Genomic DNA, 13910 nt, shown 5'->3' on the forward strand with positions numbered 1-13910 from the left:
CAAATGAGGACAAAATGTTAGACGTTGATGCAATCGGCCATTTAAAACAAAACTGTATTGCTAACATGTGGTTTATATTTCTGCCTTTAACGTTGCTCGATATAAAAAAAATAGTATAAACTTTTCTATTTTAAGCATTACATGCCGACGTCGGTTGATACTTTAAAATTTACCAAAACATGCATAGGACTGGAAACAATGATATGAAAAAGAGAAACAAGATTCGTCATTATGCTGACTATTTCCTACAGTTAATAACTAAGCGATCAACCCTTCCTGACATGTACCAGTGGTGAAACTGCACAAAAAAAAAGAAACAAAAACCTTTAAAAATCAATCAAAAATGACCCAGTAGAGATCGAGTGTCAAACCGAACACAAAGACGTATAAAGAATAAAAAATCTGGACATAATATAAGTAATAATATTTCCACTAAGTTTAGAAAATGGGACACAGTAATGATCGACTTAATATACTGTGAAAAGTACTGTTTAAATATATTTCTTAAATTAAAGTCTATTTGTCGAAACGTTTGTGTTATAGCCTCATATATTAATTTGATTTGAAGTGTACCAAAGCATGTCTTCTTATTTCATTATCTTAAGCAGGCGTATAAATCCTTTGTATTGCAAACGATATATTATTATTATGTAAATTGAATGATCAACGAACTCTTATCAATTTTTGGTGGAATGACTCTTATCTTGATATCCACAAAGAGACGCGAAAGATACCAGTGGGATATTCAAGCGCTGGAAACAATGCCGTGGCAAAAAAGAAAAACGACCAAAAGACAAACAACAGTTCACACAACACAAAATAGAAAAAAACTAAAAACTAAACACGAACCCAACCAAAACCGGGGTTGAACCCTGGTGATCCGGAAGAGTAAGCATATCCTGCTCCACATATGGCACCGTTGCATTGCTCATGTAAGTACACACATGGTGATAAATCTAATTCGATAGTTCACATTAGAGTGTTATATTATTATTGTGGTTATGACAATTGGAACATATCCGTCGTCATCTGTGAAACAGATATTCCATAACGGTCAACCAAGTAGTGATGGGGTCCTTAAATTTTAGAAGGGAAAATTGAACGGTTGGTTCAATAGCTTCGTTGCAAGCAACTATCCCCTTTCAAGGAAATCATGATAGGAACTGCCAGCTCTGGAATATCGTAACAACTGAGATATATATACTACATATGCAGGCGCCGCTGAAATGTTGCTACATAGAAATGAATAGTTCACAATTGGAAATCCGAAATCATCTCTGTTGTCGTAAATATGCACTTAAGAATGTTCTCTCCCCTGTTTCAAAATAACAAGCTTTTTAAAAGACTATTATAAATTGATAGTATATAATTAACGGAATTTAAAAAGTAGAAAAAAAAAAATAACAGGTCCATGTCCTTGACTTTAGAAGATTTAAAATCAAATGGAATGTTGTACTTTATATATATATATATATAAGAGATGAGACTTGAATGAAATATTCACGGAATACGAAACTTATCCAGTTCATGATCACAGTGATTGCTACTGTTTACAAATCCTTATAAAAATGGAGGTATCAGGTGAAGATATTTTACCTGTCCTGGAAACGTATGTATATTGAAAGTTAAAAAAAATATGACAATAGTGATTTCTTATCTTTTGCATTTAAATTTTAGACAAATTGCATTTTTTGTCATATGAACTTTTTATTAATCAATTCTGTCAATTCAAACTAGGAAGTTGCTCTCCTCATTGTCTATATCGTTGAATTTTGAAGCTTTTAATGTTGATTTTTGAAGTGTAGTAGGATGATAGTGTGACTATGTATTCGGAATAATTATTATTGTTTTTTTTTCGGTTCATATACAGTTGCCTCCTTTTTTATCACTATTAAGGATGTACTTAGGTGAGGTTTTGGAATTTGTGTCAGATGTTCGGACTCCTTGGTGTTTTTCCATACAATACAAGGTAAAATATTTTGCCCCATAACACCAATTTATCTTTTCATATAAGACTTAATAGCTCAAAAAAGGTCATTTGCCAAAATTTAAGCAGATTCTTGATTTCGTTTCTTTTGATTTGATACCCAAATAATACCAATGCAAATATAAGGTAAAAGTCCGAGTCAGCCTTTTCCCGCCATATTTTGAAAATCAAATATCTCGAATAGGAGCTCCATGACCTATCCATATTTTAAGCTTATTTTGTTCCTTAACTATAGTCTCGATTATCCAGATGCCCCTTATGCTATTGTTCGCAGTAAGAACGATAACTCTGGTGCAACGAGACTACCTTAACTAATGCTCTTCCGACTTATAGTATCAATTTTAAATTCTTGATTTTTTTAATTTCACCTAAGTACATCCTTCACTGCAATATTTATTATTTTTCGACCGCAATATACAGCGGATAAAAGGCGGTGTGGGTTATAAAGATAAATTCGGTAAAACTTATCCCATTGACTTCAATGCAAACCTATTTCTTGAATTAAATATATATACCTTATAAAGATAAGAAGATGTGGTATTATTACCAATGAGACAACTCTCCACCAGAGACCAAATGACATAGAAATTAACAACTATTGGTCAAGGTACGGCCTTCAACAATGAGTAAAACCCATATGCATAGTCAGCTAAAAATGGACCCAAAACGACAAATGTAAAACAACTCAAACGAGAAAAACTCACAGCCTGCTTTATGTACAAAACAATGAACGGAAAACAAATATGATTTACAGCAACAAACGACAACCACTGAATTTACAGGCTCCTAACTTGGGACACGCACATACAGAATGTTGCAGTATTAAACATGTCAGCGGGCGCCCAACCCTCCCCTAACCTGGGTCAGTGGTGTAACAGTAAAATAAATTAATTAACTATAGAAATCAGTTGATAATGACTTAACTCATCAGATCGATACACAGCAGAAATACCAGAAACAAAAACACAGACCGGACGCGACAGGGTTTATATATTCTGGTGATCCGTTTAATTTGTTTGGCAATCGCCAATGGCAGTCAGCAGGGTTTAAGAACATCTGTTGTTCGACCTGCTAGTCAACTGCGTTTTGTTGAAATATACTTTTTCACTTTTTTTGGTCTTTTGGAAAATGTTGTTTGTGCTGTATTTAGACCCTCTACCAAGAAATTTGTTTTGCATGCACACGTATAAAAATTGCGGTTTTTAACCAACGCAGTCATAGGTTTGAACGTTGTTTTCAATTTAGACTTGTTTATATTTTTTCGTTTGGGCTTGTACTTTATTTGCCTTCGGGATTATATAATCCGTTCATCCTATTTCGACTCTTCAAAATTTAAGTCTATCCTATAGCTAAATTGAGGTAAAGTATATGGCCTTCCAAATACCGTTTCGATTTCTAACATCACTGAAGAGACATTAATTGTCGAAATCCGGATATGGTGTACCAATTTTTGCACCTTATGTTTGCGGTATACCCACTTTTCCGCAAGTTTATTGTTTTCTGTTTGGTATTAAATTATTAATTAAGATCCATTTTGTTACATCTGGTGATCCGTTTATTTGGCAATCGCCATGGCAGTCAGCAGGGTTTAAGAACATCCGTTGTTCGACTTGCTAGTCAAATACGCTTTGTAAAAATATACTTTTTCACTTTTTTGGTCTTTTGGAAACGTTGTTTGTGCTGTATTTAGACCCCTCTACCAAGAAATTTGTTTTGCATGCACACGTATTTCCAATTAGTCTCTATTCACTGTTTTTATCATAATTTAGCACCCCAGTATTCTCTATACTTTTTTCTTTTTTTTTCTCTATTTTGTGGGCCATGATTCTGAAGTATTGGTCCATTTGTGTCTATTCTGTAACCCCATCCAGACTCTTATTCATACTCAATCCAAAAATTAAACTAAAGAATTTAAATCAGAAAAATATCGTTGAGGTAAATAAAAATAAGCAAACATTTTTTTTTCCCTTTCAATTCAATTACTGATCGATAACAATTATATACAACCATTACTACTTTTGAGACGACCACTTACATTTTACCTGTCGTAGTCGTTGTCAACTGTAGATTTTAACGAACGTAATCAATGCATCACTTGTAAATTATTAAGTCAGGGATTTCGTTACCATAAATTACTTAAAACTTTTATTAAATTCTTTCATAGATACAAAGATTTGATTAGTAAATTTGGCTGTACCTGTAGAAAACTTATTAAAAAAGATATTTCACATCCTAAATTTGACGGTAATATTGTACTTAAAGCGCGGAAACTATATGTGATCCGTCAGTGGTAAACTCATCGAACCTTTAAACAAACTTATCATTAAGGGTTATCGTACCAATGTTGTAATTAGATCTCTGAATATAGTTTACATTGACACTAATATAGATTTTGTCATTAGCAAATTAAAACATAACTAAATTTGTATTTTCTTTTCAAACGGGATGTATAGAGACACACACACGTTTATTTTTTAACTATAAAGAAGTCACTCCTAACTCCTGTCGATACATTTATTTTTGGCATTGCACAAGTCATGTCTTCTTTGACTGTTCATGACGTTAAAATACTAAATCCCTGGAATGTGTTTTAGTTGATTTCAGTCTCTGATGCATGATGTTTTATTATTAATTGTTTTGGCTTTTAACTAGCTGTCAGTAACTGCGAGTACTCTCAAATCGTACTTTCTTTTTAATTTGACCTGTTGATACTATTTGTAATTCTTTTTTGTTATTTAATGTTAACATGGATCTATATGTCTATATACCAGCTTTGATTATTTGGTATTACTACAAATTTTCACTTCTTTGTACTATGAACATCAAAATTATTTCATTTCTCCTTAAATACTGTTCTTGCACCTGTACAGGAAGTTTTATCTAGCACTTATTGTATAGTTTATTGTTGATATTCACCCCATATGTACCAAATGTTAAATTAGTTTTATTGATATTAAAGAAATTTCTTGGTATTCCTAAACGGAAGATTTTATACACACAGAAGAAGAAGTATACTTAACAACAAAATAATTTTCATTTACCTGGGTATAATATGACGCAGGTTTTTTCAAAAGTGATGATTTTCTAAATATTGTTTAACATTTCACAGTGGTATCATACTTTAACTTTGTTTAAACCTGTTTATTTACTTTTGACCTTAATCATTTAACCCTTATAATTTTTATTAAATATGTATTTGCATTCAGGTGTCACAAATCAGATTTATTCGTTCATTGTGTGTTAATTTACGTTTTTTGATTGAGTTAAGCTTTCCAATTGATATTTCATAGTGTGTCTTTCTATGTTGTGATGTTTTCCTATTGTTTCAGAAAAGGGAGAAGGTTTGGTACCATTAACACGTTTAATCCCGCTGCAAATGTTTGCACCTGTCCTAAGTCAGGAATCTGATGTACAGTAGTTGTCGCCTGTTTATGTAGTTCATACGTGTTTCTCGTTTCTCGTTTTTATATAGATTAGACCGTTGGTTTTCCGGTTTGAATGGTTTTACACTAGTAATTTTTTGGGCCCTTTATAGCTTGCTGTTCGGTGTGAGCCAATGCTCCGTGTTGTAGGCCGTACCTTGACCTATAATCGTTTACTTTTATAAATTGTTACTTGGATGGAGAGTTGTCTCATTGGAACTCATACCACATCTTCCTATATCTATGTAGGCAATTGTTGAAAAGGTCTAATAATAGAGATTTACAAAACTGTCCGAGTCCGAGTACGAGTACGACTTCAAATTATAAACTTTAAGGTAAGCTATAGGGGAAATCTCAAAAAATAATTTGTACACTAATTAATTTTACCGTGTTAAATCTTTGCGTTGCAATGTGATAGGACAAAACCATTCATCAAATTGATTTCTTTTTACTGAAGGGTTAACGAAGGTTTTTTTCCATCAACTCTTTCTAACATTTTTTTTTTCAGAATTCTAATACTTTCACAACAATCTTGTGCTCGTGTTATCTGATCACTTATATCGGTGTATGTTCTATATACTATTGAGAAAAACACAACATTTTCAGGTTAAATGATTCTACTAACATATACATTTCTTATTATCCTTAATTAATATATCATACACACCCATCGTTTTTGAACGAGAGAGAGAGAGAGAGAGAGAGAGAGAGAGAGAGTATGATTCCACCTTTCCCCCGTTGAGAGAGAGAGAGGGGGAGAGGGTATGATTCCCCCTTTCCCCGTTGAAAGAAAGAGATTATGATTCCCCCCTTCCCCCGTTCTTTTCCGGACTTTTTTTTTATTCTGACACTAGTGATCTAGATATAAACGAGGATTCTTTTTCGGAGTAAGAACATTATTCTTGAAAACGACGTCAATCCCCAGTTTTGGAGCTTATTGTATAGGCCGTAATTTCAAAATGAATCTTTAAAAAAAGTATTTGAGAAACTATTTTCAACTAAGAGTAAGGATTTTCCCCCAAAAAAGTGACACAAAGATGTGATGGTGTTTTATTAAATCTTTATTTTTTTTGGAAGAATGACAGCTACCCGAATACAACTATACACAGTAGGGCAATGTTATATTCAAGTACGGAAGAAAGGGGGATGGAGATACATTGATATGCATCTACATATAGGTATGTATTTTGTGTATTTACAGGACATGGATGATGATCAACGTCGTCTATTCCTTGACACGCTGACTGTCATTTTGCAGTGTCCTCCGGACGAAATCACATTCATCAAACAATTGATCATGATTCTACTAGTAATTCTGAAACCTCCTCCAGACCCCCCCCCCCCCCCCCCCCCCCCCCCCCCCCCCCTCCCCCCCCTTTTTTTGCACTTTGCATCAAAAGTTATGATAAACAGTTTGAATTGTTTGGCAGGAAGAAACGTATTTGCAATATGTTCAAGGAGCAGGTATGGTTTTTTCGAGACAACGGGAGGAGAGACACCTGAAACTATGTTAGATATTTTGAGGGATGTAGGAGCGCAGTTCAGCCAAAGGTGCGGCCGACCTCATTAACTTTCACTGCTGAACAGACTCATGCTTTTTGTTCTTTGGCCCTGCTTTTATCCGTCGTACCATTTTCTCTCTACGTTATTTGATGTCAGCGTATCAACGCTGATGAACGAAACAACGGTTTCTCTGGCAATTTTTAAAGAAAAGTACACCCCTTTAATTCGCTGGCCAACATTTGAAGAGTGGGGAAGTCTGGAGGGTGCCTGACATAAATTACCATCCGCACTAGGTGCAATCGACGGAACATCAACAGAAATATATCGTCCTCAGACAGATCCACAAAAACACTATTTTTCTGGCCACATACACTTTCACTGTATTCACACACACAATGTCTAATGGAGATTTACAATAACTGTCAGACTCGGAGTCCGAGTCCGAGTACGACTACAAATCATGCAGGTAAGCTATAGGGGTGATCTCAAAATAATATGTACGCTAATTAATTTTACCGTGTTCAATATTTGTGTGGGGTTAAGACAAAACCATTTATCAAATTAATTGACTTTTACTGAAGGGTAGAAAGTGCACTTTTAGTTTTAGCTTGCTAACATATAGGTTCAGAATTTAAAAACTTTCACAACAAGTATTTATTTCTCAATTTATATGATCATTTTTACCGATTACATTAAAGAAAACCAACCCTTTTTCAAGTTTAAAAAAATGGTCCCTTCATAACTGACGTATTATTTAAAAGGGAATTGGATAACACTATTGTTAAGTTTTTTAAAGTTTTTTGTTTTTGTTTTTGGGGCTATTCGTTTCCACTATGTATAGTCTTGGAGAATTAGAACGGAGCCACTTAAATGCTGTGTACTGTAAATTCAGAAATTATTGCGAGGTTTTTATTAATGCGAATAATGCGATTGAGTGAGTATCGCAATAATAAGAACTCGCATTCTGATATCAGATATATAGAACTGTATGCAGATTTTCTAGCAATCGCAATAATTAATCTCGCATTTTTGTCGTTTCCCCAAAAATCGCAATAATATATGCACGCGATAATTTCTGAATTTACAGTAAATATTAATGTTTTTGTTTGCCGGATATTTAATCTGGTGCACACAGGTTTGAAAAATCGTGCGCAAGACTGTCATAAATGGTGTTAGAGTAGGTCAAACTTTGTTTGAAAGTTATGAGCACGATTTTCAAAGTACTACTGTTCGAATCGATTTTGATGAGAATTAAATAACAGAGTACAAATGTCCCCCGCGTTGCACACATTTTATCTATCCTAGGGCAATACCAAAATTTTATAAATACCTTGAAAGAATTGTACACGACAGAGCACTTAAAATGCTATTTTCTATAGAATATGTGTGTACAAGAGACAAATCTCTTAACAAATAGTTGATCAACACTGATTTCCGAAGTGTTTGAGACACTTCTTTGATATAAATTTTTAAAAATCTGTCGAAGAATTGTACATACATATACAGTCAAAGAAAATGTTATTTTTTTATTTTTGGAATAGACATTAATTTTTATGTATGATTATTTTACGTGTGCCAAGATAATCTAAATCAACTCCGAGGCTTTAAAAAATTTTGGAGCCTGTTTTGTAATAAATGTATCATATCTTTCATAGTTACTGCAAGCCAATTGCATTAAAGATTCTTTGTTTCCTTTTTGGGTGGGTTTTGTTTTCTTGTAGCTTCAAGATTTACAAGAGCCTTATAAATGTTATCTGCAGTTCTGGTTGTAGCATTATCTGTGGCAATTTCTTCAGCTTTCGCTGTAGCATCGCCTGCATTTATATCTCCATTGTCAGGCCCATTATCATTTTTTTTAAGTTCATGTTCCTCTTTTGCTCATACAGGAGTAGGTGGCTCCTGATTCTCGTCAAGAGAAAGAGGTCGAATTATTTCATCAGCCATACATGACATACAACAGACAGCAGATAACCAGAAAGCCAGGACACATAAACGAGAAAGTGTAGGAGGATCAACAGACTCATTGCAGAATACCGAGTCTCTGTTGAACATGTTATTGGCGAATTGAAATGTTATAAAGTTATTGGAACTCGTTAAAGGCTTCCTCGTCACACAATTAAAGCCATAGTTACATTTTGTGGTATTCATTGTTTTGTCAATCGGCGAGAACAACTTTTCGATTTATACTTTAATGATTAAAGTACAATGTTTACAATGATTTTATTATTTTGAGACCGCCCCGTTATTTAAACTGTCTTACTCTGACTCGTATTCGGACTCGGGTCGGAGTCATACACTTATTGTAAATCTCTAATGTCGGCCCCCGACCCTGAGATCCGACTATGCTGAGTTTCCCTCAACACTTTTGCCGTCTGAGTTTTTCTCTCCGTTTAACTTAGTTGGTTTGTTCTTATCTTGTTTGGGACGCTTGGTTTGTGGTTATTAGTATTGCTATTTTGTTGATAACTACTATTTTTGTTCTTATCAACATTTGGTTTCTTAAGGACTTGATTTTTATTTTCTGATTTAGAATTCATGGTCGATTAAATTGAATCGACGTCATTGCTAATTTTTTTCATAAACCTTTAAACAACAGGCATTATGCGCTGTTCAATATCGAAATAGTGTCAGTTGTTTACGATTGTGTTCTTGTATAGGGTTGTGATTGTCGAAATCGCAATTTCATATCAGTCATCTTACGCGTCAATGAAATAATCTACGGTAAGATTATCCAATATTTTCGTATCTGCTTTTCGATATGTCTGTCGCGTTTATTTCATTATCGAAGTGGCCAACTCTGATATTGTTTCAGACTTTGTGCGAAATTCTTCCTGAAATCGGAGTCTTTGGTAAAAAAAATATGAAAATATCACATGATAAAAACAATCAAAGAGGTTAACATTGACCAATGAAAATAAGGTAAAGGTAAGATTAAAACTTACAACCATACCCTACACAAATAAATTTGACATATTGCTTGTAGTATGTGAGACATGGACTTGACCACAAAAACTTAACTTTGATCACTTATTCATGAAATGACGTCAATGTCAGGTGCGCCCTGTCTTACTGACATAGTGACCTTGTAAGGATCCCATATACCAATTATCATATTACTCATAATAATTGAGAAATTTATGTTACAAAAAAAACAGTTTTTTAATGCAGTCGTGAGACCTTGAAAATGAGGCCAAGGACAATGGACATATGACAAATGGAAACTTGGTCACACAACACATCTGAATACAAGGTATGAATCATCACGGCCTTCTACCCTCTGAAATATAAAGCTTTGTACAAGTTTTGCCATCGATGGTTTGTAATCTCCATGTCACGTATTCTGAGCCTTGTCGCAGGCAGGACAAAAGTAAATGTTTTATTTATCCTCAATTTTATAAATAAACTGTTCAAACAGAGGCATGTCTGATTTTTGTTTAACTTCAAAAGTATAATACAAATGTTTAAATCAATCCTTGCACTTGTCCTTTAAATCCTTTACTACTTTGTCAACCTAAAATAAAAGAAATTGCCATTACAAAAAACACAGAATATACAATACTGTTAACAAACTCATTTTTTTTCCAATTTTTGTAAATAGAAAAATAACATGCTATTAATTGGCACAAATATGACAAACGTTGGTGTTCTTTTATATAAACACACCTACAAAGTCATAAAATCATAAAAACAAATCACCACAAAATCAGCTGTAAAAGACTAAACAGGAAAAAATATTCTTGAAAATTCATTGGTTTCAAGAAAATCAATGGTATACATGGTATAATGCAGTTGACTCCTTTTGGTCATATATATATCTTTTGGGAGTCAACTAAAATTCTCTCTCCTTTTTAGGTCTACAGACCTTACTAGAATGAAGTCTTTAACTAGGGCATGTTACTTGGAAAAAGATAAAAAGAAAAAAATAACTGGCGTTACTCATGGTCATGATCAGCTCATATTTTAATATGGACTCAAATATAAAATCATGAAAGATCTAAACCATGCATTTTTTTATGTCATTTACAACAAGCATTCTGAGAATATTGCATGGCAATACATAGGCCCCTACCGGTGAAAAATTCATTGCACAGGAACAAAATGCTAACATGATATATAACTTGTCATGGTGTAAACTATAATACAAATATAAAATCAACATCTTCAAGCATAACGAACTAGAGGCTCTAAAGATCCTGTGTCGCTCACCTTGGTCTATGTGCATATTCAACAAAGGACACTCTCCAATATTGTAAACAAGAATAGAATTCATGACAAAAATCCGTTCTGTTGATCTTGTATTGCTGATCATTTAGTCTGTTTAGTTTCTCTCTATCTTCTTTAGTTTTTGCTCAAAAACACAAAAGAGGATAAAAAAAATCCTCATTTCAGGGCAATCACTCCTATAAAGAGTCACAGTCTACTTAACTATATCGGCAAAATCTGACTTATTAGTAGATCTTGACTTGTTGATCATTTTTGTGATTTAAAGTGTATCTTTATCTATTATAATTTACTATCATATATGACAAACACACAAAAAGGTGTCTTTTAAGGGCAATAACTTCAATAAGGAGTCGTCTGACCATTTCCTCCATACTGTCTTCATTGTAGATTTTGTTTTGCTGGTCATTTTTGCCTACCTAAGTTTCTATCTGTCTATTATAATTTTAAGATATAAGGCATAACCGCAAAAAATGGTCAAAATCATCATCAAAGGGCAATAACTCTAATAAGGAGTCGATTAACGATTTCGACCATGTTGAGTTATTTATAGAACTTGTCTTGCTGATCATCTTAAAGTTTCTCTGTATCTTTTATAGTTTTCAAGATAGTAGGCAACAATGAAAAAAATGGTAAAATTTGTCTTTTAAGGGCAATAAATCCTATAAGAAGTCATCTGACAGTTTTGACATGTATGGACAATTGGTAGAGCTCAACATCCTGAACATTTTTGCTCGTGTCAGGTTTTCTCTCTTTATAATGGTTTCATAATAGTAAACGAAACTTGCATTTTACCCCCTATGTTCTTTTGTTAGCCATGTTGGCCATCTTGGTTGGCTGGCGGGGTCATCAGACATATTTTTTAAAACTAGATACCCATATGATGATTGTTGCCAAGTGTGATTAAATTTGGCAAAGTAGTTTCAGAGGAGGAGAATTTTGTAAAACTTGACTATAAAGGACAATAACTCCTAAAGGGGTACATTGTCAATTTTAGTTATGTAGACTTATTTGTAGATCTTACTTTGCTGAACATTATTGCTGTTTACAGTTTATCTCTATCTATAATAATATTCAAGATAATAACCAAAAACTGCAAAATTTCCTTAAAATAACTTATTCAGGGCCACCAACCCAACAACGGGTTGACTGATTCGTCTGAAAATTTCAGGGCAGATAAATCTAAACCTGATGAACATTTTTACCCAGTCGTATTTGCTTTAAATGTTTTATTTTCAGAGATATAAGCCAAAAACTGCATTTTACACCTAAGTTCTATTTTTAACCATGTCGGCCATGTTGGTTGGCAGGCAGGGTCATCGGACACATTTATTCAACAAGATATCCTTATGATGAGTGTGGCCATGTTTGGTTGAATTTGTCTATGTAGTTTCAGAGGAGAAGATTTTTGTAAAAGATTACAAAAATTTACGAAAAATTGTTAAAAATTTACTATTAAGGGCAATTACTCCTTAAGGGGTAAATTGACAATTTTGGTCATGTTGACTTATTTGTAGATCTTACTTTGCTGAACATTATTGCTGTTTACAGTTTATCTCTATCTATAATAATATTCAAGATAAAAACCAAAAACCGCAAAATTTCCTTAAAATTACTAGTTCAGGGGCAGCAACCCAACAACGAGTTGTCTGATTCGTCTGAAAATTTCAGGGCAGATAGATCTAAACCTGATGAACATGTTAATCGCTTGTCAGATTTGCTCTAAATGCTTTAGTTACAGAGATATCAGCCAAAAATTGCATTTTAACCCCTTGTTCTATTTTTAGCTGTGTTGTCCATGTTGGTTGACCGGCAGGGTCATCGAACACATTTTTAAAACTAGATACCCCAAAAATGATTGTGGCGAAGTTTGGTTAAAGTTAGCCTAATTAAGTTTCAGAGGAGAAGATTTTTGTAAATATTAACGACGACGGACGACGGACGCCAAGTGATGAAGTCCGCGGATTTTAACTCTGCAAAATAATCATCCAAACCAAACAAAATTTCAACTTGATCTGTAAATTGTCTTGGTAAAACTTTAAACCAAATATCAAATCAATATCTTCAAGCATGTCATGCATGGCCAAAAAAAGTGTGGAAAGCTGATCACTTGCATGAATTTTCTAAGTCCAAGGACAATTAATCTGCACAAAATCATCAGACAGGGATAAAATTCAAACTTGTAAAAGGTCATGATAAAACTATATACCAAATACCAAATCAATATCTTCAAGCACGAAGTGCGGTAAACTGATTTGCCGGACTGACAAATGGACAGACAGACATGTAGTACAATGTACATCGTATAGATCTGTATTTAGTAATTGTACATGTATTAGAGATTTTACGACCAAGAGGGCATAATGCATCCTTTGTAGTTGTTAAGTGTTTTTTTTTTAATATACTTTGATCTTGAATGAGTATGTACGTGTATGTGCTTAAATGAAGTTTTACTCCTTTGAAAGCTTGTTTTGAGGTAGTCAGTTCATATTGTGAATGATTTCAGACTGAGAGTCAGGTCATCTCCTCTTTTAAGGGAAATCCCCAAATTAGGGAAAGTTGGCATATTGTGAATCAATATATACATTTGTATGTAATAAAAGGATGCTGCATTTGACTCCATTGATAAAGACTTGTACAATGTTAAGATGCAGCCAAAAAGCCTTCCTACACCATTGTATACTGTGAAATATGAATGCAAATAAATTTGGCATTATACTGAAACAAGAGTGCACACACAGTAATGCCTGCTTTCCTGACCATTGATTTTATGTTGA

General features: G+C 33.7%; 1 long non-coding RNA gene across 1 annotated transcript in view; it reads right to left on the bottom strand.

Moving 5' to 3' along the window:
• Positions 1 to 10275: 10275 nt before the first annotated feature.
• LOC127706034 (uncharacterized) overlaps positions 10276 to 13910 on the bottom strand; it is a 30306-nt gene continuing 26671 nt past the window's right edge. The window contains exon 3 of the long non-coding RNA XR_007984156.1: positions 10276 to 10423. This is a non-coding gene — a long non-coding RNA (uncharacterized LOC127706034). The remainder of the gene's footprint in view (positions 10424 to 13910) is intronic.

This window comes from Mytilus californianus, unplaced genomic scaffold (genome assembly GCF_021869535.1).
Source record: "Mytilus californianus isolate M0D057914Y unplaced genomic scaffold, xbMytCali1.0.p SCAF_6, whole genome shotgun sequence".
NCBI lineage: Eukaryota > Metazoa > Mollusca > Bivalvia > Mytilida > Mytilidae > Mytilus > Mytilus californianus.